Consider the following 25,293-nt stretch of genomic DNA (forward strand, 5'->3'; position numbering starts at 1 on the left):
GAGACGCTCTCCTCTACCACATGGGGGCACAGAAGGTAGCCACCATCTGTGAACAAGAACGTGGGCTCTCACCAGACACAAATCTGCCAGTGCCTTGACCTTGGACTTTCCAGTCTCCAGGACCAAGAGGAAAAAATGTTCGCTGTTCAAGCCACCCAGACTATGGCATTTTTATTAGGGCAGCCTCAGCAGACTAAGATACCGGACAACACCCTTTATGAATACAGATATAAAATTCCTTCATAAAGTATTTATGAACTAAATCTAGCAACATTTAAAAAAGGTAATACGTCATGGCTAATTGAAGTCTATCCCAGGAATGCAAGGTTGGTTTAATATTTGAAAAACCAAACAATTAATAGGACAAAGGAGACAAGCTATATGATCATAGATCCAAAAGAGCATTTGACAAAATTCATCATTTATTCATAATAAAAAAATTCTCAGCAAACTAGGAATAGAGGCTCCTTCCTCAGTCTCCTAAAGGGCATCCATGAAGCACTAACTCTTACCGTAAATGCGACTGATCTAAACCAGCAGGTGCTTCCCCTTGAGGCGGGAATAAGACGCGATGCCTGCTCTTGCCGCTTCTGTTCAGCATCGTGTTAGAGATCTCAGACAAAGCAATAAGGGAGAACAAGAGAGAAATGGGGGCATTGAAATGTGAAAAAAGACGTAAAACTGTCTTTACAGACAACATGATTTTTTTACGTAGAAAATCGTAAGGAGCCTGCAAAGCAACCCCCAGAACTAACAAGAGGGCTCGGCAAGCTCATAGGGCATCAGATCCAAGTATAAAAATCTGTTGTGTTTTTATACACTAGTGACAAAAACATGAAAAATGAACATTTTAAGTGCTCTTTTACATGAATATCCCAACACACAAAATACTTGGGAGTAAGTTTAACAAACCATGAATGATATTTGTCATAAAATGACAAAGCACTGTTGAAAGACATTTTTTAAAAAAACTTACAAATGAAGAGATATTCCATGTTGATTAACTGAAAGGCTCAGTATGGTTAAGATGGCAATTCTCCCCCAATTTAAAGTAATCCCAGTTATAAGCTCAACAGGTGCTTTTATAGAAAATAACAAGAAACAAGTTACTAAGAATTCTTATGTAAGAGCAGAGATACAGAATAGTCAAAACAACATTAAAAAAGAAAGAAAATTTTAGAGAAAAGAACTTACGTCACCTGATTGAACACTTACCGTAAGGCTACGTAATCAAGACAGTGCGGTAATGCACAGACAGACAGATACGCGGAACAGACTAGAAAAGCCAGAAACAGGGCCATGTATATACACTGAATTAACTTTCAACCAAGATGTTGAAAAGTAATTCCATGCAGCAAAGAAAATCTTTGCAACAACTGGATAAACACAGAGTTAAAATCAGCTTAGGCGTCTACCTCTCACCCCACGCAAACATTAATTTGAGCTATATCATGGGCATCAAGATAAACGTTAAAATGATAAAGGTTTTAGGAGAAGATATCTGTGATCTTGGAGTGTATGAACAGCCAACAAACACGAGAAGCTGTGCTCAGTGTCATCAGTCATCAGGGAAGTGCCAATGAGGGCCACGTGAGCTGCTGTCGGACACACCAGGGCGGCTGCGATGGAAAAGACCAGCAGCACATGTGGGTGAGGACCAGGAGCAGCCGGAGCCCTCCCCCATTTCCGGCGAGCGTGTGAATGGTGCAACCCCTTCAATTGTAAATTTCTTATACATTTAAATATTTTTCTCCTTGTCATCCAAGCCCACCCCTAGCTGTTTATCTAAGAGAAATGAAAACACACGTCTGCACAATGGCTTACATGGACGCCTGCTGCCGCTCTGTTCCACGGGCCCCCAGACTGGAAGCAACAGAAATGACCGTGATTAAACACACAGACGCACTGGATAAACCAACAGTGCTCTGCTCCCCCACGGGCACCGGATCCGAGGGCACTGGATCCAGGTGTGAGGCACACAGCAGCGGGGACAGGCTTCACCGACGTCACGTTGGGTGAAAAAAATGATACACAAGAGACCAAACACCTGGTGATTCCTTCGACGTGAAATTCTACAACAGGCAGAATCTGAAATCCGAAAAGTGGTGCCTTTGGGGTGGGTACAACCGGAAGGGACACAAAAGGACTTTCGAGGGCAATGGAAGTGTTCTGTGACTTGGCTGACATGGTATAAACGTTCACCCAAAGTCGCTGAGTCAGGGGAGGACGGGCAGAGCTCAGGGGCAGAGTGTCTGCTGAGCGGCACGAAGTCCTGGGCCCAGTCCCCGGTACCTCCATTAAAAATAAATAAATAAACCTAATTACCTCTCCCCCTCAAAAATTAAAAAATAAGCAAAAAAAAAAAAAAAGGAGACTTAAAAAAAAAAAGTCATTGAGCTGCACACTAAAAGTACATTGCACTCTGTAAACTTTGCCTCAGTCAAAAAAACAGCCAAGCAAGTTTAAAAAAACCATGAGGACGCTGACACCCCAGGCGGCCTGAGTGCAGAGACCTGGGGCTTGACGACGCCAGGGCCTGTGGCCGGCGTCAGAGCTTTCCCTCCTCCGCACCAGCCGGGGGCGGGGAGGGACATGTTCGGATGGAGAGCCCGGGGAGGGGGCCCGGCCTGTCCCAGCTGCCCGAGCGAGTCACTTCAGCTTAAGGAGCATCTATAAATTAATCCTGAAGTCTGCGTGAGTGTCAGTGTGTGTGTGTGTGCGCGTGCGTGTGTGTCCCTCAGTGTCACACGCTGGTCTTCTGTGTGTGCGCGCGTGCATGTGTTTTCTTTTAAGCCTCCTCCCTCTCCCTCTGCTGCCACGGTCTTCAGAAAAAATAACCATTTTCTTGGGAGGATGTGAGGACCCCCCCCAGTCAGAGGATAAGCTGTCTGGCCAGCCTGGGCGGCCGGCAGAGGGACATTTCCTGAAGGCTTGCGCCACCAGTTGGATCTGAAAGGACGAGTGCTTTCTCACAGCCCTGCGTGCCAGGGGCCGGAGCGAGCCGGATGGGCTGGCGAAGGCGCTCACACAGAGCGCCCGGGCGACGCCGCCCGCACGGGCCCAGCGCGGCCCTTTCGGGAACCCCCTCCTTCCTGGAACCAGGAGCTTCCCGCTGCTCGGAAACCGGAGGGGACGAGGCAGGAGGGGACGGAGGAGGAAGAGGAGAACCGACGAGATGGGCCAGGACAGAGAAAGGGGAGGGGTGTTTAAATAAACAGAAGCCGGCGAAGCCGCGGCGGGGAGGGGTCAGGGCATGTGCCCGCTGAGCAGCCGTCCCAGCCCTGCGTAGACGGCCCAGGGCGCTTCCCCACGCCCGCATCTTTCCTCAGGAGGTGCGCTGGCCAGGCGTCAGGCCCACGCTTTACAGACGGGGAAACGGAGGCGAGACACTTCAGGGCACTTGCTCCAGGGTGCACAGCCAACAACAGAGCAGGGTGGGGATTTGGCAGATTCGGGCCGTCCAGGCCTCCTCGCGGCGGCTTCGTGGCCTGGGCGCTCGCTCAGCCCTCTGCTCCCGCGCCGGCACCCATTCGGCACGGCCGCGAGCCCCGCGCCGGATGGACGGGAGCGCTGCCTGCAGGCCACGGCCAGCGCGAGGTGAGGGAGCCCCGCCTCCAGCCCCAGGCCTTTTTAGGAAATGTAGCTCCGTGTGACACACTCGGCTTTGATGGGAAGGACAGAAGTGGGTCTGCTAATTAAAGGTCATTTAGAATTTTTTTTTTAGCTTTAAAAACAGAGTAGATATGTTTAATTCGGGCCGACCACGGCCACTGGGCGTTTCCGCGAAGCTCAGGGCTGTGTGCGCCGAGTCTCTCCGGCTCTGAAAGATCATTGGATTTTTTTTCTCTCTTTCTGGTTTTGTTTTGATTTTGTTGTTGTTGTTTTAAAAATACACAGCCTCTGGAGTCGAATGCTTTGCCTTCTTTGATGCAAGGGACGCCAACCACAGTTTCTAAAGTTGGACGGGAGGGGTTGACATTGGCAGGAGCCAAGCCACAAGCCTCGAAGCCTCTGTGCCGGGCCCCGTCCGCGGCCTGTGCGGGCAGCGTCGTGTCATTATGTTCTCTGGAGAAGACGAGAGACCCAGAGACCTCTGGTTACACCGCCACTGGCTCCCTGCCCCGTGCCAGGGCAGCAGGCGGGGACCTGGTGCCAACGAGGAGTTGTCCTCGCCCCTGCTCAGCCAGGGGACAGGAGGGCCGCTGTGCACGAAATGCCAGAGGAGGGCCAGAGTGATCCAGTGTGCATCCTAGCCGTTCTCCTAAAGGAAGACGCGCCTCCACCCACCGCCCGTCCACACGTCGTGCTGTGGAGACACCTGCGGTTTCACTCCATCCAGCTGTCCTTGCCTGCTTCTCCTGAGAGTGGAACCTTCCCCTCCCAGAGGGGACATCCAGGGAGGGTGGGAGGAGGCTGATCCTGCTCTTCCCTGACCACATGACCCAGGCTTGACCAACCAGAATGCCCCATCTCCCCGAACCACAGTGACTGGATCCATCGTGGGCACGTGACTCCAGCCAGGCCAGTCAGAAGCATTCCTTCCTCTGCTCTGGGTTTGTGAAACTGATGGGGCTTCCAGTATCCATCTTGCTGTGACATGGGGAAAGCCAGGCTGAGAGATGGAGAGAGAGACGTCAAGCCCCAGTGCCATCTTTCGAGCTTCTGGATGCAGCCATACCTGAAGGCAGTTACTTCCATGAGCCAGCAGATCTCCATCTCACTTTTTTCTTTTCGCTATAACTACTTTGGGTTTTATTCCCGCCACCCGTGACTGAACGCAAGCCAAGTAATACGTGTCTTGCTCATCTTCGCATCCCTAGAGCCCAGCATCCGGAGGCAGGCTGGTTAAATCAGCATCCGAACTCCCTTAGACCGGAGCGGAATGGAGGTGGGACTGGGGAGGAAGGTGCATTGCCCAGCACCTGCCAGGCCCTGTGTGCCAGGCCCTTCACGTAAATCATTTCATCACAGCTTTGCCATATTAGGACCAGTAGCTCCACTTGGGTGAAGTGAGGAAGAGAGGGGTCCTGGTGAAAAGCCAGACCTTCAGACACAGGCTAGCATGGGAGACTTCAAGGTGGGCACTTTTCCTGACATCTCAGAGGCTGGCCCATCCACGGCCCCCTCCTAGGAGAGGACTGCCAGACAGGATCCCCTAGGTGGCCCCTGTTTCTCGGCCCTGGCCCTCCAGGAGGCACACACCAGAGTTGTATGGTTTATTGCTTTAGATCCCTGTTTCCCCTTGCGGGTGGAGGATGTCTGTTGCCAGAGGTGAACACTGCAAAAATAGGCACAGATTGCTCAGACCCCCAGAGTTCCCCGACCATCAGCTTTTCTCCACGACCTCATGCCTCTTCTCAGTCCCTTGACACGTTCCACCCTGGATCTACCAAGTTCACACCCCAAATTTCATTTGCTCCATGGATCTAGGTAGGGCCCGCGTGAACTTTTGTTGGGTGAAGGTGTGGGTCCTGGAGTCCAGGAGCTTCCCGATGCCACATGCAGGAGGAGCCCACACGGAGAGGCAGCCACAGCCGGCGGGACCTGACGGGCCCCGAAGATGGATCTGAGGGCTGTGTTTGCATTTGTGCCAGGACTTCATGACGCAGAACAGCAGGCTAGGGGACCTCAGAAGTGACCCCGTCCAGGTGGGGCAAACATCCGGTGTGCCTGCAGACACGCCCTGCCCAGGCTCCCGAACGTGAGAGAGCCGGCGCTGACAGGTCGTGCCCTCTCTCCTGCTGAGCCAGACGCCCCTAAGCGTCTCCCCACACGGCGCTGTGTGCGGGCCCCCAGCCGCCGGCAGAGGCCCACGAATACTGCTCACTCGACCCCAGGTCTAGCTTAAGACTCTCATTTCTGCCATTGTGAAAATGAAGTAAAAGAGGCTGAGGACGTGTCCAAGGTCAAACAGCCCAGCGGGAAGCAGAAACCAGATCTTCTGATTCAGTCGAGGCCAACATTCTTTGTTTCGCAGGTGCTGACTCAGCACCATTAATAGATGGTATGATGCCAGCCCGATCCAAGCCGCACACACGCTGAACTGGAAAATAAATCAGCCAAACGAACGGAGCTCGGTGCTGCGAAAGGAACATCCAGCTGGACTCTTACCTCTGGCCTGGCCACAAACTGACTGTGTGACCTTGGGCAAGTCAGTTCACCTCTCTGGGCATCGGTGTCCTCAGCTGTAAATTGTCGAGGCCGGGTGAGCATTATGGTCTCTAAGATCCCTTCGGTATTAATAACCTATGATTTCGTGTGCCCAGCACTGTACCAGGGGTTTTTTTAGCCTATAGAGAGCAGCAGAGAAGAAACAGCCATATCACACAAGAAGCAATAAAAAATCCAATGGGCCTTTAATTCCTATAACTCAGGGCCAACATGTGCGGAGCCTAACTGAGGATGCCTGGGGGTTCTGAGCAGGCAGGGCGACCTCCTTGTGGAGGGGAGAGTTAAACCTGGCCCTGAAGGATGGACAGGTAGGTGGGGGCGAGGGGAGGGGAACGGCACTGTAGGCAATGAGAGGGAAACGAGAGAAGGGAGGGAGGAGAGAGAGGCCGGGCCTGTTTGGGAGCAGATCCTGGCTGCGGCGGAGGGTGGAGGAGTCCTTGGGGAAAACTAGAGGTTCAGAGAGGAGGGGGCACCCATGGGGACTGATGCCGGCGCTGCAGGGCATTTCCTACGGAGAGGTACGGGGTGACCTTGTGCTTCACTGAGTAAGGCCCTTTTGTGCAAGTGACAGAAATCCAGCTCAGCCTGGCTTAACTCACACAGTGCATTTATCAAGTCACACAACCCAAAAGCCCAGGTGTAGACGTCAACCACAACTGGATCCAGGGGCTCAAAAAAAGTGTCATGGGAGTTTGTCATTCTCTGTTTTTGCTTTCCTCCACGTTGGCCTCATTCCCAGGCAGCCTTTTTCCAACTGGTGGCAAATGGCACCCAGCAGCTCCCAGCTTACATTTCTGCCACTTAATGAGACCAGTGGAGAGAGAGCTCCTTCGTCTGCCATTTTCTGCAAAAATGCTGGGGCCGATGCTCATTGGCCTGGATTGGCTCACGTGCCCACCTCTGAACAAATCGGCAAGGACGGGGACTAACAGAAGGCTCTGACTGGCCAGGTCTGGCATGGAGCACGTCACGTGCTCGTCCGTAGGGCGACTGAGTTCTGCTCCCAAGGAAACTTGGAAACTGATGATGAGACGGAAATGAAGGTTGGTAGAGAAGAATCACAGCGTTCTTATCAAGAGAAGGAACGGATGAATCCTGGACAGGAAAATCCAGCAGATGTCCAGGACCAGGAATGTCTCACAGGGCTCCGTGTGCGTGGAAGTTGGCGATGTCTTCAAGACAAAGTGAGACCTAGCGCTGACTCCTCACCCGGTGCTGGAAAGTCTGATGCCCAGATCCAGACGTGCTAGCTCTCGAGCCAGCAAGAGCTCTGAGATGGGGAGATGGGGTGGACGGCATGGGAAGCCTCTGGGCAGGTTCCATCTTTCTTCAATTAATACTTCTTGGAGAGACTCAGCAGCAGGGCAGAAATTTGTTAAATTACATAAACATTATTGTGACCCGTAAAATCCAATGACTCTCGGCCTGTTTACCCACGGCCGGCTTTAGTGTTTGCACAGTGTAACTTAATGTGTCAATTTGCTCTCAAATAAAAAACATCTGGTCCTCTGACATGGCAGAGGACCTGGGGAGCTGACGACGCTCAGAGCCAGCGAGAAGCCCCAGTCAGAGGTGACGTGGGGGGGACGGAAAGGCCAGGGGCTCAGAAAAGGCAGCCAACGTCGTGGGGACCTGGGCCTGGCCCGGCGACAGGCCCCTGTGTGTCTGTAAGATCAGTAAATCTTTTCCTAATTAGAATGAAGAAAACAGAGAAGAGCACACACCATCTTTAACGGGCACTTGTCGTGCGGTCAAGTTCCCTGCGGCTGGACCCGCCCATACTGACATTCCTGCTATTGGATGCTGCACAATCTTACTATTTTGCAGTTGAGAAGAGCGAGAAGAACAGTACACTTGCCTGCACTGACGATCCCCTCGGCTCGCGCCCCCGTCCCCCAGCAGCCGGCCTGGCCAAGCCCACTCCCTCCGGATCCCCCCCGGGGGTGGCAGGGCTTGGGGAAGGGACACTGTGTGTGCTTTTCCAGTGAGATCATGCATCTCGGTTTGGGCTCCGCTGAATAACGAGACTGCTCATTCCTGCAGACGGGGTGGGACTTGGCGGGCGGGTTCTGGCTTGGAGGCGCTGACCCACATAGAACGGGACGAGGGAAGCTGAGGTCTCCTGCAAGGCAGGTGGGGGCTTAAAGGCCTTCGAGGCGCCCTCACCTGCCGCTGGCTGGTGGGGGGGGGGGGTGCTGCTCATCGCTTCTGATCGCTGAGCCTCCACCTGGAAGTGGGCCGGGAGAGGCGGCCCCAGGGGGCCTCGGTGCTGGGAAGCCTTGTCCCTTTCCGTCTGCAGCACCCTCTTTCTTTCCCGGCACCCAGCCCTGGGCCAGGCTGAAGGGAGCTGGAGAGCGGTGGTTTCCCCTCCCCTGCTTCTCACCCCAATAAATGCTTGAGCTGTCCCAATGAAAAAGAACTCGGCCCGCAGCCCGGGCAGCCACCCCGCTGGAAAGAGCCAAGCCTGCTTTCCAGGCCGTGGAATGACGGGGTCAGAGCAAGTTCAGGCGTTGCCTTAATTGAGTGGAAGACAGTTCTTCCTCAAGGGGGCCCCGAAATAATACTCAGGCCGAGCAGAGCGGCCACCCATGCCGCCAGAGGGGCTTAGCCGGGTGGCTTGCGAATAAGAGCGGTCCTCCTCCCCTCCGGGACAAACAGACATGGTTTCCCCGGGCACCGGGGGCTGGCTTGCTGCAGTCAAGTCCTTGACGTCTCACTAAGGACCCCGGAGTCGCATGCTTTCGTGATTGTGCCCTTGGTAATTACCCGTTTTCCTAAACGTCTGTTGTCCTCCAAGTCCGAAACGTTTTAGGGAAGTGGGAAAATGAGATGTCTGTCCAACAGCGCGGGGGCGCGGGGCCGGAGAAGGGACGCAGAAAGCGGGGTCTCCCACGGCTAAGGCAGCAGTGTCCTCGGGAGAACCAGCAGGGCCAGTGCTCGGGACCACCAGGGGTTTTTCCTACCTTATTCATCCCTCCATCCACTTGTACAATGACAACTTCTGGGGCCCTTGCCGGGTGTCGGACACTGCTCGCCGCCAGGCACGGAGCTGGACACCACCCGCCTGCCCCGGGGCGTGCCCGCCCCCATCTGGGGGGAGAGGCCGCGCGTGGGCTGGCGACTATAACAAAACGTCCCGAAGAGTGGATGCCACAGAGCACCCAGTAAACAGCAGAAACCAAGACACGGGGGTGAGCAAAACCCATAGCCACGTCTGGGGAAGGCAAGGAGGACGTCACGGAGCAGGCGACCCCCAGCTCCCAGGAGGAGCAGCAGCTGGCCATCAGAGCAAAATAACGACAGTGAAAAAGCAAGCCAACGTTTGGGGAGGGTAACAGCTCAGTGGCAGAGCGTGTGCTTAGCATGCGGGTCCTGGGCTCAATCCCCCAAAAGAACAGAAGATATCAAAATCAAAATTTCAAAATTCAAAGTTCAAAAAATCAGAATTAAAAAACAAAGTAAGACGATAGCAGAAGCAGCTGCCCTGGAAAGCCAGGCGCTGTTCTGCGGGCCTCCCCTTGTCAGCTCAGCACACCCCACAACGGTCCTACGCGGCGGACACTAATTTTGTGTCCCCATTTTCAGACGGCAGCTGAAGTGTGGAGGAGGGAGAGTGTCCTGGGCCGAGGGAACGGCGTGTGGGAAGCGACACGCTTGTGGCAAAGTGGGGCGTGTTCACCGACGGCGGGAGGAGCTCCTTTGAAAGGTGTGAGAAGCGACCACCTCAGTTCCGTTTCTGGGGGTGGGGGGAGCCAGGATGTGCCGAGCAGGAGACCAGGGACAGCAAACTGTGGGCACGTGGAGAAGTCAGACCCCCTAACTCTCCGCCAGCACGTGCCCCCACCGTCCTGCCGCCGCCCCACCCGCTCCCATGGAAGGAAGGGGCCGAGACTCGGTCACAGCCGCTGTGAGCGTCAAAACCCGACCGCCCAGCTCACGTACTCCCCCCCACCTCCGTGAACAGGCGACACAGCAAGCCGTCCGGCTCCCACCGGGGAGCCCTGCGCAGCGGGACAAGGACCCCAGGGCTGACCCTGCCCCGGGAGAGGCCGGTGGGAGCGTGCCTGTGCAGCAGCCGGGCGAGGGGGTGTCTTGCCCTCCGGCGTTGCTTTTGCGCTCTTGAACGATCTCGACTTGCATCCCTTCCTCTGGAACGGCCCCCCTCACCAAGAAGGAAAATAAACAATCCTGCCGCTTGCGTCCGTGCCAGACACAGACGACAAGAGGTCTTGGAAACAGAGGCCTAAAGAAACACCAAGCAAGCGATTCCCCACGCAGCCTGTGGGCCTGACCTTCGTCAGCCAAGAGCTCCTCTCCGTGACTTGGGAATGCACAAATATTTACGTTGTAGGAAGACAGGTCCCAGCGTGGGGGGAGCCGAGAGCTGGTCCAGCCACGCCTGCGCTGGGGGCGTGCCCTTTGCAGAGGTCACCCAGCCTCTCCGTGCACGCCTCCCACGGTGGGGAGGCAGGTCGTCACCCTCTGAGAAAGCTCCTTCCACTGACCTAATCTCTGGAAAGTTCTGACATCAAGCCACAGTTGCCTCCCACTGACGGCTCCCTGGGTTTGGATGGGCCTTCGAGGCCTCACGGCTTGAGGGTTCTCTTTCCCGTGACAGCTTTTTGATGGCTGGAAGTCAGTCTCCCTGTCTGCCTTCTCTTCTTCCTCTGTTCCTTTGTTCATTTCTTGGGGGACCCCATTTGTGAGCCCCTCGGCACTGAGGTCGCCTACCCCCACCTGTGCCCACACACGCTGGCCCATCAGAAGCAAACAAGTCTTCCGGGCGTCCGAGGCAGACGTCAGAGTTGGCCAGACTCTACTCACTCCTTTCACATTTGTTTCTACCAAGATTTATTTGGTATCAGGGGAACTGACTTTGAATCCTGGCTCAGCCCCTATTTCTAGCTGTGTGGCCTCAGGCAAGTTACTTCACTTCTCTGGGCCTAGGGCGACCAGGTCGCCCCGGTTTGTCCGGGACTGTCCTGGTTTCAAAAACGCCACGTTCCATGTCCCGGGAGACCCTCAGTCCCAGGCAGGCGGGCACGGCTGGCCACCCGCTGAGGCCAGCTTCCTCGCTGTGTGGTGGGGACGCTAACAACACACCTGACGGTGTTGCGCTGACATTTAACTGGGAGGCCGCGTGGGAAGGGCCCAGCGCTCTGCCCGGCTCACGGCAGAAACTCAGTTTACGTCTCATTAATGTGAAAGCCTGGTTGATTGTGGCCAATTAGAAAGAAGTGGAGGCCTGAGACGAGGCCCTGAGCAAATTCACTGGAAAACAATTGAAAAAACAAATTCGAGAACATCAACAGGGACATGGACACAAAGTCTCAGGTCCTCTGCGGTGTGACTATCCAGCTGGGGTTGACCCGGGCACGGTGATTGTCGTCCTTGAATGCAACTCCTGGTGACAAAGGAAATGCTAAGTCTTGTGCGTTATTCTGTGCGGTAAGGCAGGGCGGGGTGGCGTCCACCGCAGAGTGAATGCCACACAAAATGGGACGCAGGCTTCCGTGCTTTAAAGGTAAGCATTCAGCCACCCTGATGGGTCGGCAGCCGCCCAGCAGAGCCGAGGGAAGGAGCCTGGAACAGAGGGTCCCAGGAGAGCCGGCATCTTCAGTTCACGCCCTAGGTGACTGTGGACAACGTGTGCTCACGGTTCCGGTCCTGCGTCCTCATCTGTAAAATGCAGAAGAGAAAGCAGACAGGCTGTTGTCTGATGGAGAAGTGGTTAGGAGCGTGGGTCCACCACCCACTGGCCGTGTGGACTTGGGCAAACGAGGGCACCGTCTGTGTCTGCAGTGCCCGCTCGGCATTAGCCCTTGGGCGATCCCTCCTGGGCCGGACACGCTCTGACCGTCCTTCAGCGCCTCTCCTCTCACCACCAAGGGTTAACGCCGCAGAGCGTGAGGATGTCACCCTCGCACTCCCTCTCCCTCCCCCAGCCGCCTGGGCTCAGCTGGCTCGTGTTGAACTTGAGGATGACTGAAACCTCATGGACGTTTTTATGTGAGCTGCAGCCAAGCCAGGTCTCCCTCATCCTGTTCTTGTGCAGTTGATTTTTGGAACCTGCGTTCGGGACGCTAGATTTATTGATGTTAAATTTCATCTGGTTGCTTTGACCCAGCATTCCCGACCGCCAAGATCATACTGAGCCTTAGTTCTCTCGTCCCCTCCAGCTTTTGAGTCAACTGCAGATTCGGTGCGCTGCTTTCCATGTCTTCATCCAGATCGCTGGCTTAAAACAGCCATTTATACAGATAAAAATAGAGACAGAGATACAGGCTGCCTTACAAGAGGGGACCTTCTGCACAAGGCTGAGCAGCGGGGTTACCTTGTGGGAAGCAGGGGGCTCACAGCCCTTCAGAATTTAAGCCGTGGCCGTGTGGACCCCCTTCCGTGCACTCACATTTGCCGCTGATCCCGGAGTGTTCTCAGTGAGGACACAGGCGTTCACTCCTCAGCCACTGACTGTGGCGTCCTCTGCGCTAGCAAGTCCCCCGGGCAGGTCTGAACCCCTTCCTGTCTGCACCAGACAGAGCCCCAAGGCCAAGTCCAGTCCTTCTCCCCTCTCACTGCTTCTCAGACCGAGACCACCCCCACCGTGGGGCCTTGCCAAGTACCTGCTGTTAATCCAAGAAGTCAGTTCTCGCTCGCTCGCTGGAGGAGGTCACGGACCACAAGCTCTTAACACGCCTCCCGCTCAGAAGTTTCCATCCGGACAGGGGCCTCCTGTGTCTGCACCACAAGGCCACAGCTGTGGCAGCTCTGCCGTTAACCACCTGTGGCCGCGCACGGGGCTCTTTCCTCAGTCCGGGGCCCCGAGGGCATCCCGGAGCACAGCCCAGGGCAGCCAGCACTGCTCACAGGCGTGACCGCAAGTCACCAAGGAAAGGCTCGGGGCATCTCTGAATGAGATGACAGAGAAGAAAGGGAAAAATTCTAGAAGTAATTTCCATCTGAAGTGGTTTAAATTTAAAGAAAAAAAAGCGAACAGCTAGTTTCCTCCAGGTGATTTCTGCAGACAGGACTCCGGGCTTATGCCAGCCAGGTGGCCACTGCTGGCAGGACTTTCTGAAACCCCACGCCCGCCCACGGCCAGTGCAGCTGCCGGCCGCGGCCATGCGCCCCAGCCCCGCGACAGACTGCGGGCTCAGGGGACGCAGACCAGCCCTTCTTTGAGGTCCTTGGGACCAGACCCTCCCTGTTCTGCCCCAGGGCTCCTTTGCAGAAAGAGCTGGATGAAGGGGTGCGAGGGGACTTCGTGGGCCCCGGCTACGCGCCAGGCGCCGTGCCACAGCCGTCAAACAGGCCAGCGCTACTCTCTTCCGCAACCTCGGGAAGCAGGCGTTATTATCCCCACTTTACAGAGCAGTAAACTGAGGCCCAGAGAGATAAAGTAAACTGCCTATGGGCACAACAAGGAAAAGCAGAACTGAGGTTTGAACCCAGGTCTCTCTGATTCTAAAGTTCACTGTTCCCATGCTCTCTTTCTGTAGCGTTCAAAGGACTCACTGTAATTCTATTGACCCAAGAAGTCTTGTTGGAAAGACAGGAGGCCAAGCTTACAAAACCCGGCCCATCGACAGGGCGAGGGATGTGACCAGGACCACAGGCTGGGGGCGGGGGGCAGGCAGGGCCCAGGACCCTGCCCTCTGGCTAATAATTAGGAGAACCTGGTGGTGTCCCCACGGTTCAGAGGCAGCCCAGTGCTGCCCAGGAGAGGAAGCCTCCTTTGCTTTCGAGAAAGCGGGGGTGGCGGGTTGCTGTGTGGGAAGGCCTTCAGGGATTGCGTGGGGGCTAAGCATATAGGTTCCCGTGTGGCTCCACCCTTCACTGCCCTTAGGCAGATCCCTCTGTCTCCCTGAGCCGACGTCTCCCCGTCTGTCAGCGGGGATGGTAACAGTGACACCCGGAGCTAAGTGGGGAGGTCCACGTCGCCTCCGCGAGTGCCGCCCAGGGGCTCCCCCTTGCCTGCTGCGGCACTGCTGTGTTTTGTTCCTCCATCACTATCACGACCTGCAACTGTAAGTGTTTCCGTGAGCTGCTCATCCCGCACGGAGGGATCCTTGTCCTTACTGCACAGACGGGGACACCGGTGCCAAGGTGACCTGCGCAAGGGGATCTGGGAGGTCGTGGGCGCAGCCGGGCCCCCAGCCCCTGACGCCTGTGTCTTGCTGTCCCCACCACGCCGCTGCCAGGTCACGCCTGAGTGCAGGTCCACATTCCCAGCCCTCCTCAGACGAGAACACGTGTTCCCATCACTGGGATCTTGTTAACCTGCAGCTTCTGACTCAGGAGGGTCGGTGGGCCCGACACTGTATTTCTAGCAACCCCCGGTGATGCGGACGCTGCCGGTCCAGGGACCTCACTTGGCACAGAAGGGGCTGCTTGGCTCAGCGGATGGGGGACCCTGGCCCAGCCTCAGGGAAGTGAGCCCTGAGCCCTGGAGTGCTTTAAAGCAGCTTCTAGGAGTTGCCCCCTGGGAAGGGCCTGCAGGCCCCCCTTGTCTCCAAAGTGACTCCTGCAGGGATGCGTCCAAGGGCTGACAGGATCCACGAGCTGCCTCCCCGCAGGGACCGGGGCCAGCACTGCCCTCCTGCTCCTGTTCTCCATTTGCCTCCTTCTGGCTGCTTCTGGCAGAGCCTGACAGTCACAGCAAAGCGTTCTTCCCTTGCACCCCGAGCCCCTGCCACCCGCCCGGGCGCTGGCGCCCGCGGCCTGTGGAGAGGGAGCTGACATTTGTCTTAATTGGAGTTACCCGTGTAAATCCCGCCCGTCCCCTCCCGGCGCCCCCGGCCTTTGATGGGTGCGGGGGCTCTGAACAGAGAGAGGCTCGTCACCTCCCAGGGGATACACGGTGTTATTAATGCAGGCGCTGGAAGGAAATGCTCGTCTCGTCAGCAGGGAAAGCGAGCCGGAGGTGAGTTGGGGGAAAGAAAAAAGGGAGAGGGAAGCAGGCAGCAGAGAGCAGCAACAGCCCTGGGCATCTCATCAGACCTCCAGGGCCAGAGTGTCTTGCCCCGCCTGTCACCCCAGGCTTTCAAAAGCAGCCTCTAACCCGGAGTTTTTCAAACTCAGCTGCACAAGAGCCCCGGGAGCTGTAACAATAGCTGGCGCCTGGCTCCTGTCCTCGGAGACCTTTATTTAATTGGCCCGGGGTCTGGCCTGTGGACATTGGGTTTTTAAAGCCCACACTTGGTTCTGATGTGCAGCTGGGCTGGAGAACTTCTGGTGTGATGTTTGCGTCTCCAGGAAGCCTCCGCCGATTCGTGCAGGCCCACTTAGGTGCCCGATGGCAACAGCTCACGTCGTCTCAGTAGCTGACACTGGTTAAAACCTGGCCAGCCCTGCGATACCTGCACTACAATGGGAGAAGGGCGCAAATGGCCCCCAAACCAGTGTCGTTTGGAGGTGAATGAACAAAAGGGTGTAAGATGCAGCTTCCCATTTCTTTAAGCCTAACTCCCAAATGAGCAGGAGTTCGCAGCTGCCCAAGATCCACTAAGTCGGTTCACTGTGCCGTTTAGCCAGCCTCCACGGAGCACCCGTCACAGCCACAGAACTGCGGAGGCTCAGGCCATGCACGACGCAGACCCTGCTCTGGTCTAACTGGTGCCTCGTAAGGACAGGTTACTCAAGCCCACAAGCGAAGGGAGGAGGGGACACAGGTCACGTGTCAGAGTGTGCGCCTGACGTGCGCAAGGCCCTGGGGTCAGCCTCCAGCTCCTCCATGAAAAATAAGTAAATAAACCTAATTACCCCCCAAACTAAATAAAATAAGTTGTACTAAACATAAAATAAATGTTCTACAATGTTTTTTAATTTAAAAAAGACTATAAATAACAACAGTGAAACCCAGAGGTGCTCGGTCATGGGGTGGGGAAGTGAAGAGGGAGTGAGCGTGTGCACAGCACTGAGGGGGTGCCAGGCAAGGCCCCAGCTGAGACGCACCTATGCAGTGTTGGTCGGGGGGTGACCGCTCCATAAAGGGGAAGATATTACCCCCATTTTACTGAAACTGAGACTCAGAGAAGTCAGCGGCTCGCCCGTGGGCACACACTTGTGCCTGCTGAAGCCTGACTCCGAAGGGATGCGAGCACATGCTTCTCTCTGCGAGAAGATGAGATATGGTTACAGTTGGAGGGAACCGGGAGAAGCTTAAGGAGGGCCCGGCAGCTCAGGACCCAAACACACCACCGCTCAGGTACCTCAAGCCAGAGGGCCGCGCAAGAGGACGTGGCCTTAGGGACAGCCGTGGGACAGCCAGGCTCCAGGCGAGGTTAGAGGGGAGTGGTGGGTTACGAAGCAGGAGACCTGGAAGAGCCGGGCAGGGCCGGTGGGGCAGCTGAGGGAGGGGGCTTCTCCAGGGGGCGGGATCTCAGAGCACCGAGGGCTGAGGGTGTGGTAAAGGGCAGACGGCAGAGTGGGAGATGCCTGTGTGGGTGCTGACTGAGACTCAGCAGTCTGGCCCTTGGAGACGGTCCTGGTCTGGTATATTTGGCTGAGATGCTGGCAGACCGAAGCCTCTGCAGACACAGGGCCTGACTGAGGGTGGATGTACCCACCACACAAAGGACCCGCTGGGCAGCCGGGCTGAGGTGGGCAAGGAGCCAGGGATCCTGTTTTTCTGACCCTGATGTCTGCTTGTCACTAGTTGGCTGTAATGTTCATAGTTTCTGAATGTTTGCCCTGGGCAGACGTGGGCCCAGGTGCTTTACCTCTGTCCTGGAAGAGTGAGCATTTCTAGGGAGTTGGGGGAATGGAAGTAACCTTCAGAGAGCAGGGTGGTGGTGGTGGTGACGATGGTGGTGACAGTGGTGGTGACGGTGGTGGTGGTGGTGGTGACGACGGTGGTGGCGGTGGTGGCAGTGACGATGGTGATGACAGTGGCGATGGTGGCGGCGGTGGTGGTGGTGGTGCTGGTTACGCCTGCATGACTGATGCCCAGGTGGCTGCTCGCTGTGGTCTTTATCCTGAATCACACTTCCAGCTCCCTCAGTGTCATCCCCTCTCATGTCTGGCAGGCCTGTCACACTCCCAGTGCCCATGCTGAAACCCGTTGTCTTCTCTCGTTTTCCTCTGCCCCGCCTGCTCTTCCTCCTGTACCCCCGGGATCGGGGAACAGCCCTGCTAGCCAGCCAGCCATCGGAGCCAGGTGCCCACGCATCAGTCTAGTTCATTACCGAGCCCTGATGATTTGGCCTCTTTCATGTCCCTTGAAGCCCGTGGTCTCCATCTCCCCTGCTCCTGCCCTGCTTGAGGCCACATCACCCTTCCCCCGGTCTATGGTAACAGTATCCTGACAGACCTCTGAGCTCCAACGGGCCTTTCTCTGGGCCACCATTCATCTCCCTGCCAGAGGCAACCTTCCCTCAGGCAGATTCAGCCCTGCCACTGCCCAGGTCAAACACCCTCTCTGGCTCGCGGAGAAGGAGCAGGGTGTGGGAGGCAGGCGCCTAGCTCCAGTCCCATTTTCTACAGCTCTCCGCTCCTGCCCTACAGATCCACGCCTCTCTTCCTTGGCTCACGCTCTGTCTTGAACACCTTCCTCTTCTCTGACTGGCGCAGTCTTTCCCAGCTCTTAGAAGTTCCCCACTCCCAGCCCCATGGGCAGAGTGGGTCTCTCCCCGTGTCGTGTGCTCACCTACCACCTTCAGGCTTTCCTATCCCACTGCACCACAACCCTTCGTTTACTCGCCTGCCTCCTCTGCTGTGCTGTGAGCTTCTCCCGGGACAGGGACCTGCTTGCCCCGTCTCTGAGTCTGGAGGACCTAGCCCAGACTCAGTGCTTCCTGAATTAGAGACCAGGAATGTTGACCTCAGATATCTGTGTTGCCTGAAACTCTGCAGGGAGCTGCACATCCCGTGTATTTCTGCAGCTCATCTGATTCTCATTATCCTCTTGCAGGGCTGCAGGTGACATTTGTTTTGCTTTACTGATGGGAACACTGAGATGTAGCAAAAACAGTAAAGTGACTTGCTTAAGGTTGTCCAGGAAGGTAGTAAGCAAGTCAGTGTGGGTCTAGGTGTCTTGACTCGTGTGGGAAGCGTGTTGACTTCACACCAAGAAGCCCATTTCATTTCTCACTGAGAGGCTCCTGTGGCTGAGAAATAACTCGTGTATACAGGACCTGCCCGCAGTCAGCACGAGATGCCTGTGTCTGGGGAGGGAGCAGCAGCTTTGGCTTCCCAGGGAGAGGTAGAGCCTGTACACAAGCATCTAGAAGGCACAAACCCCCGAGGATGAGGAGAATGGGAGAAGAGATGAGGGTCACAAAGTTTTGGAAGCTGTGAAGCAGGTGGAAAGTGGTGGGTGACTTAGCAGGAGAAATTTCAAGGAGTCCTAAGCTGGTATCTGGAAAAGCTGAGAACCAACTTGATTTACACAACAGAGCCTCGGGACCTGGCAGCACCAGGTACCTCTAGGAGTGAGTGAAGGGAGGGGCAAAAATAAGGATCACAGAGTGACAGCAACCCACTCAGAAGCAGGTAGAACCCTGGGTCCTCGCCTCTGATCCCGGCTGCCAGGCCGCTGTCCACTTCTTCCCATGACCGAAGCCTGGATGTAAGGTGGAATCTGTCTGCTGAGAGGAGGGGCAGGAGGCACAGCTGATGGTGAAGGTCCGTACTGAAAACAGGAGTGAGAGAGCATTTACATGCTTAATGCTGAGGTCCCCTAGCCACCTGCTCCCAGCTGCCCCCAGAAAGCTGCATCTGAATGTGTACCCTCCAGGCAAGACACTGGAAACCTCTTTTCTAGGGAAAATGAATAGCCCAGGAAGAAAGATCCACACAGCTCGCAATTTCACTCCTGCACTTTGGTCTGGAAGCTTCTGAAAGATGTAGACACCAACCAAAGTGGAGAAAGGAAGACATGAAGTAGAGAGATGCAAAGGGAACTCTCCAAATGATGATTACGGGACAGCCCAGGATGACAGCCACGATCCAGGTGGAGACGATGGCCAGGCCCAACTGGAGAAAATGCCGTGAAACATTCGTTCATGGAAATGAAACTGGTAGAAAATTGGATGTGTGTTAATGTGTCTGACTCTTGCTAGACAACTGGTGGCCACTCTGAGCACCTGTTGAATTAATAAAGCAACAGAAAACTATGAAAACAACAGGAAAAACAAAAGCAATCATCAACTCCAAGGAAAACAAAAGGTGTAAGGAAAGGGAAATGGATCCGAGTTTACTATAGATCAGCTCTGAGTTGTAGTTGCTGTAATAATAATAATGTCACAGCTGACTGTTGCTCTAAGCAAATTAACTGTATGACTGTATGACTGTGTTGGGGGATGAACACTAGCACATAAAAACGTGTGTATTGGTTGCATGTGCGTGAGGAAGAGCTAAAGCCCATTGTTTCATAACGGAAAGTCAGTTAACAGTGCCTGAAGCATCAAGACAGAGCAACACAAACACGTTATGCAGAGACACGGAAGTAAGAATTAGACAAATCACTGAAAGAGTTGCGAGTACTTGTGGATGAGGGAGGGAGGCTGGTGAATGCTACTTTCCTTAACAAATGTTCAATAACCGGTTGACTTCTTAAACTACATGATTGTTTCACTTCATTTTTAAAGATAAAATAAGTACTTAACAAAGCCACAGCAAAAAGAACATAGGTGTCAAAATCAGACACCAATACCTCTTAACCATGTGGCCAAAGACAAGTTGAGTAATCTCCCTGAGCCTCAGTTTCCTCCTCTGTAAAATGGGGATTAAACCATATACTGCATACGATGGCTGTGAAGATAAAATGTGACAAACACCTAGAGCGCTGAGCATGAGTGTGTCCTCAGTAAATGTGTGTCAGTCAAGATGGGGTAACTCCCTGCTTTCTCTTTCTTGCCTAACAAACGTCCCTTTCCACTCGACACCTGTCAGAGGCAGTTTTCATCTGCTGCCTTTGTTGTTTATCTTACCATTGTCATTAGTGGTCCCCCCCGCCCCTCTTTCTCAGATTAAGACAGGAAGTGCAAATTCGCACATTCACAAGGAGGAGTAGGGTGGAGGGTAACTCACTCTTTCCTCTCCAAACCTCAAAAACACATCAAGTTCACCTCTTATTTTGGCCCCAATCCTGTGCCTCCCGACCCCCCCTCCCTATAGCCAGCTCCACTCCCAGCCTCCCGGTTCCCTCTCCCCTGGCTATCTCCTTTTCCCTCACTTAGCCAAGCAGATCCCTCCCTTCCTTCCTTCTTCCGTCCTTCTTCCTTCCTTCCTTCTTCCTTCCTTCTTCCTTCCTTCCTTCCTTCCTTCCCTCCTCCCTCCCTTCCTCCCTCCCTCCCTTCCTTCCTTTCTCCCTTCCTTCCTGCCTCCCTTCCTTCCTTCCTCCCTTCCTCCCTTCCTTCCTTCCTTCTCTGTCTTAGGAGATCATTGCACCCCCAGCCCACAAGCCTACAGACGGGAGACCAGAGGCTGCAAGGTGACCTGGCTGAGGACCTGGGAAAGGGCTGTGGTCTCCCACTGGGCTTCAGGTCTCCCAATCCCTCTCCCAAACGCCAGCCGCACACTGACGGCTGTTCTCTGGTATCTCTGCCCCCACCTCCCCTGGAGCGTAAGTGGACACCGGCTTCATCATTCACCTCTCCAACCACTCCTTTCCTTGTGTGTTCCCATCCTGTTCTTGACAGCTGAAGGCTGTGATGTGTTCACTAAAGATGGAACACTGCAGAGCGGGAGCTGGTCTGGGGAGGAGGGTGAACGCGACTGTACTCGTGTTGGGTTTGAGGTGTGGATGGATAGTGAATAGACAGTTGGCTGCAGTGGTCTGGAATTCAGGATAGAGACCCTGGAGGCCTCAGACTGAGGGCGCTAGTGGGAGGCTTGGATGGAGATCAGATACTCGTCAGGAAGGGCTGTGAGCGCATTGAGGGAGGACAGAGAGCTGGGGGCGACCCTCGGAGATGCCTCATGTCAGACAGAGGTGGGGACAAAGAGAGGAACCTGCCGAGGACCTCAGAAGAGGCTCCCTGGAGACAGCAGGAAAAGTCCTGCGAGGGCTCCGCCTGAGAGCTGAGCTGGGGGAGTGACTCAAGAAGGGAAGTGATCAGCCTGCTCGGACGCTGCGGGCCGACCAGGTGACACGGCGCAGCCTGTCAGGGCCACGAGGCCACGACGACCTTGACTAGGGAAGTCCCTGGGGTGTGGGCGGTGGGGAGCCAGACCACGCCGAGTGAAACAGTGGGAGGGAGGCGAGGAAGTGGAGATGCTGAAAATAAACAAACTCTTCCAAGAAAGGCTGCTGAGGGAGAAAAAGGGCGCTAGGCTGGCGGCCCAGGGAGGTTTCAGGGCTGCCGGGAGGAGCCAGAGGAAGCGGGCGTGAAGCTGTGAAGACAGTCCTGGCCACGGGGCGTGGTCCCGCCCGGGCACAGGGACAGGGTCAGGCGCACTCCTTCCCTCGGGTAGCACGAACCAGAGCAGGGATGGGCCCAAGGGAGAGACCCTGGGGAAAGGACAGGACCTTGCTGGAGTCCCTCCTGCAAGCTAGTCTTGATCAGATTTTCAAAATAGGTTTTCCAAAGCCGGGGAGAGTTTCCCAAGCACCTGACCCTGCCTCCCTGGCGTGGTCCTGATGCTCCGTGTCTGTCCTCTCTCATCCGCTGAGTCTCCGGGAAGCAGGCGCTGCTAAGCTCACTTAGCCCGTGAGATACTGCGCCTGAGAGAAATCAACTCCCTAGTCCAAGCCCACATGACCAGGGAGCACCTTCCAAGATGCAGACCCAGTTCCGAGGAATTCCCCAAAGCACTTGCCCCCGGGCCCCCGGCCTCCGGGCTCTGCTGCCACCAACCGCGAGGCACTCAGTACACGTGGGCGAGCCCTGCCTCCGCTCGGAGGGCCGCGACTCCCCACCCACCCGCCCGCAGGTGCACGCTCGCCCCTCCGACCTGCCCGTCTGCCCGGCCCATCTTTCTCACCCCGCGTTCCCACCCCCTCCTGGTCTCTTTGCACCTCTGAGTGTGTTGTGTTGAAACGGTCTGGTTTCTTCCCTGCTCCGCTCCTGGCCCCTGGACCGTGAGCGTCTCCCAGGCAAGGCCCCTGCCTTATCTGTCGCCTCAATCCTGGCTCCCAGACAGAGGCCCGGCGAGCACACAGTAGGGCCTAGAAAACAATCTGTCAGAGGAATAAAGGAAATCTTTCTTTTAAGAGTCAACGAGGGCAATTTGAGCACTAAAATAAATAATGGGGGGGGGGGGAAGCTTTGCAAACCACCTGACAAAGGACTCATACTCAGATGACAAACTTGCAAAACTCAACAGTCAGAAAAGAAACAGTCCAATTACAAACTGGGCGAAAGACGCAAAGAGCCATTTCACCAGAGAGGAGGTACGGGTGGCAGAAAAGCACCCGAAGAGGTGTTGGACCTCGTTAGCCATGAAGGAAATGCAAATTAGAGCCACAGGGAGCTACCACGACGCACTGACGAGAACGGCTAAAGTTAAAAACCAGTGACAGCGCAGATGCCGACGAGAACGCAGAGAAGCTGGGCCAGGCGAGCGCTGCTGATGGGAACGTCAACGGCTCAGCCCCTCTGGAAAAGTCTGGTGGTTTCTTAAGAGTCTAAACAGATACTTACCATTATGACCCAGCAATTACACTTCTGGGCACTTGGCCCAGAGAGATGAAAACATGTCCACACAAAAACCCGCGCTGCACACGACTTCCTCACGGCCTTGTCGGTGACAGCCCCAAACTGGAGACAACCAATGTGTCTTCAGTGGGTGACTGGTTAAACAGACTTGGTGTGGCCACCCCATGGGTTACCACTCAGCGATGAAAATGAGTGAAGTATAGAGACGCATAACAACTTGAATGAATCTCAAGAACCTTATGCTGAGCAAAAACATCCAGTGTCCAAAGTCCCACACTGTATTGTTCCTTCTATGTGACATTCCTGAAGTGACAGAAGCACAGAGGTGGAGGACAGACTGTGGATTCCCAGGAGCAAGGGGTGGGGGGGGGCACAGAGAGGTGTGACTGCAGAGGAGAACACGGAAGATCTTTGAGACGATCGAGCTGCATCTTGGTCGCAGTGGTGACATGGACTTATGCACATGGTGAAATGCCGGAACTCTGCGCTTACGTTGCACCCGCGCCGTTTCCCTGGTTTGGACACAGCTCTACAGTCGTGTGAGGCACGGCCGCTGGAGAACCCGGGTGAGGCGTCCACGGGACCTCTGCGTGCTGTCCTCGCAGCTCCTTGGGGATCTATAATTATTTCAGAATAAAAAGTTAACTAATTAATTATAGTAATAGATCATAACCCACAGGAAAGGAAGAACCCCTGCATCTATATAAACATAAATAAATGAGAAGGAAAAGTCCTTACTTACAGAAGGATTCCAACTATAAGCGTAGAAGGAGTGCTGGAATTAGAAACCCACCTTCGACAACCTCCCCAGGAATAGCTGCCTCGGGCCAGGAGCGCGGATGGACGCGGAAAGTAGGGGGCGGGAGCAGCACGGGGAACAGGACGCTTCCGTAGTCCCAGGACACCTGCTCGTGGGACCCTTACCGTCTCACAAAGGGAAAGAGAGTGACCGTGGCAGACACCACCATCCCCCAGGGGCCAAGGTGCACGCCACCTGAGGGGGGCAGACCAGCCTCATGGCCCTCCTGAGGCAACGCCCTTGGGAAGGCCAGCACCCCTTCTGCGGGGCCCGGCCAGCGCTGATGCCCCAAGTCTCGTTGAGAGGAGCCCCCAGACAGACTCACGTTGAGGGACGTCTGCAGAGCAGCTGGATGGTTCTCTTCAAAAACACAAAGCAAAGAAAGGCTGAGAAACTGTTCCCAGTTGAAGGAGACTGAAGAGTCTCGGCGACCAAACGCACGTGGGACCCTGGGCCGGAGCCTGGGCCGGAGCCTGGGCCGGAGTCTGAGAGGGTAAGGGTGTTAGCGAGACAATGGGATGGATCTGAATAAGGTCTGCAGGTTAAATCCTACTGCAGAATCGTTTGTTTTCTGTTCTTGACAACTGTTCTGTGGTTACGTGAGAGAATGTCTTGTGAGTAAAAACATGCTGAAGTGTTCAGAGGCAGGGGTCCCCCAACTTACTCTCAAGTGCTTCAGAAAAATCGCACGTAGACACACACATGGATAACGCATGTGTGCGTGTGGATGCGTGCACACACACACACACACACACAGGTGATTGGAGAGGGAGAGTTATAAATGAAGTTATAAAGCAAACAAGCAAGTGTAAAATGTTACCATTTGGGGATGTCTTTGTCTTATTTTTGCAATATTTTTTAAAATCCAAAAAGATTTTTGTTAAGTCTAAAAAATAAAAATCACTAGAGAAAAGAGTTAGGAGGGCTTTTCGGCTAAGGAACTGCAATTGCTCGTCTCACTGATCGTTCAGAAGGACTTTGTGTTCCTCTCACCAGGAATATCGCCCTCCGGCCGTCCTCCCCCAGGGCCGCGGGGCGGCCTGCACCTTGCGCGCTGGGGCTGAGAGGGGAGGGAGGAAGCGCAGAGGTGCCCCCGGCCGGCCTCCTCCGCGCAGCCATGGGCTTGCGAGGCCAGGCCTGGTCCAGCAGGGCTGGGAGGAGGCCTTTCTCTGGGACCTGATGTCTCCTGCTGTTTCTCTCTATGCCCCTTCCTTCCCCGGGGACCTGCGGGGCCCTGCCAGACAGGGCTTGTGTAGAGGGCAGGGTCCCGGGAGGGGCCCCAGGCCAGAGCTAGGACAGGTGTGTGGGGCGAAGAGCAGTGCCCTCCTCACGGGGCGCCGGCGGAGGCCTGAGGCGTGCTCCTTGCACACCCCGCAGCTCGGAGCCGGGAGTCGAGAAGTCAGAGGTCTGAGCCCCACTCTGCTTTAAACTGGCTGGGTGTCCACGAACAAAACCCTGAAGACTCTCGGTCTGACTTTTCTCATCCGTCAAGTGGGGCCAAAACCTCTTACTCTGTTTCTCTCAGAACTGGCTTAGGAGGACCTGAGGGAGAGAGAGAGTCTCTGGAAACATGACATGTCGTGCTTTGGACCTTCAGTGGTCAGGGCTCTGCACTGGAAAACAGAAGTTCCACAGACACAAGAAGCAAGAGGTCTCTGGCTGTCCCATCAGACAGATGAACCATCCATTCATCCACTCACATATCCGTTCCCTGCATTCTGA

This window comes from Camelus dromedarius, chromosome 29 (genome assembly GCF_036321535.1).
Source record: "Camelus dromedarius isolate mCamDro1 chromosome 29, mCamDro1.pat, whole genome shotgun sequence".
Lineage (NCBI taxonomy): Eukaryota > Metazoa > Chordata > Mammalia > Artiodactyla > Camelidae > Camelus > Camelus dromedarius.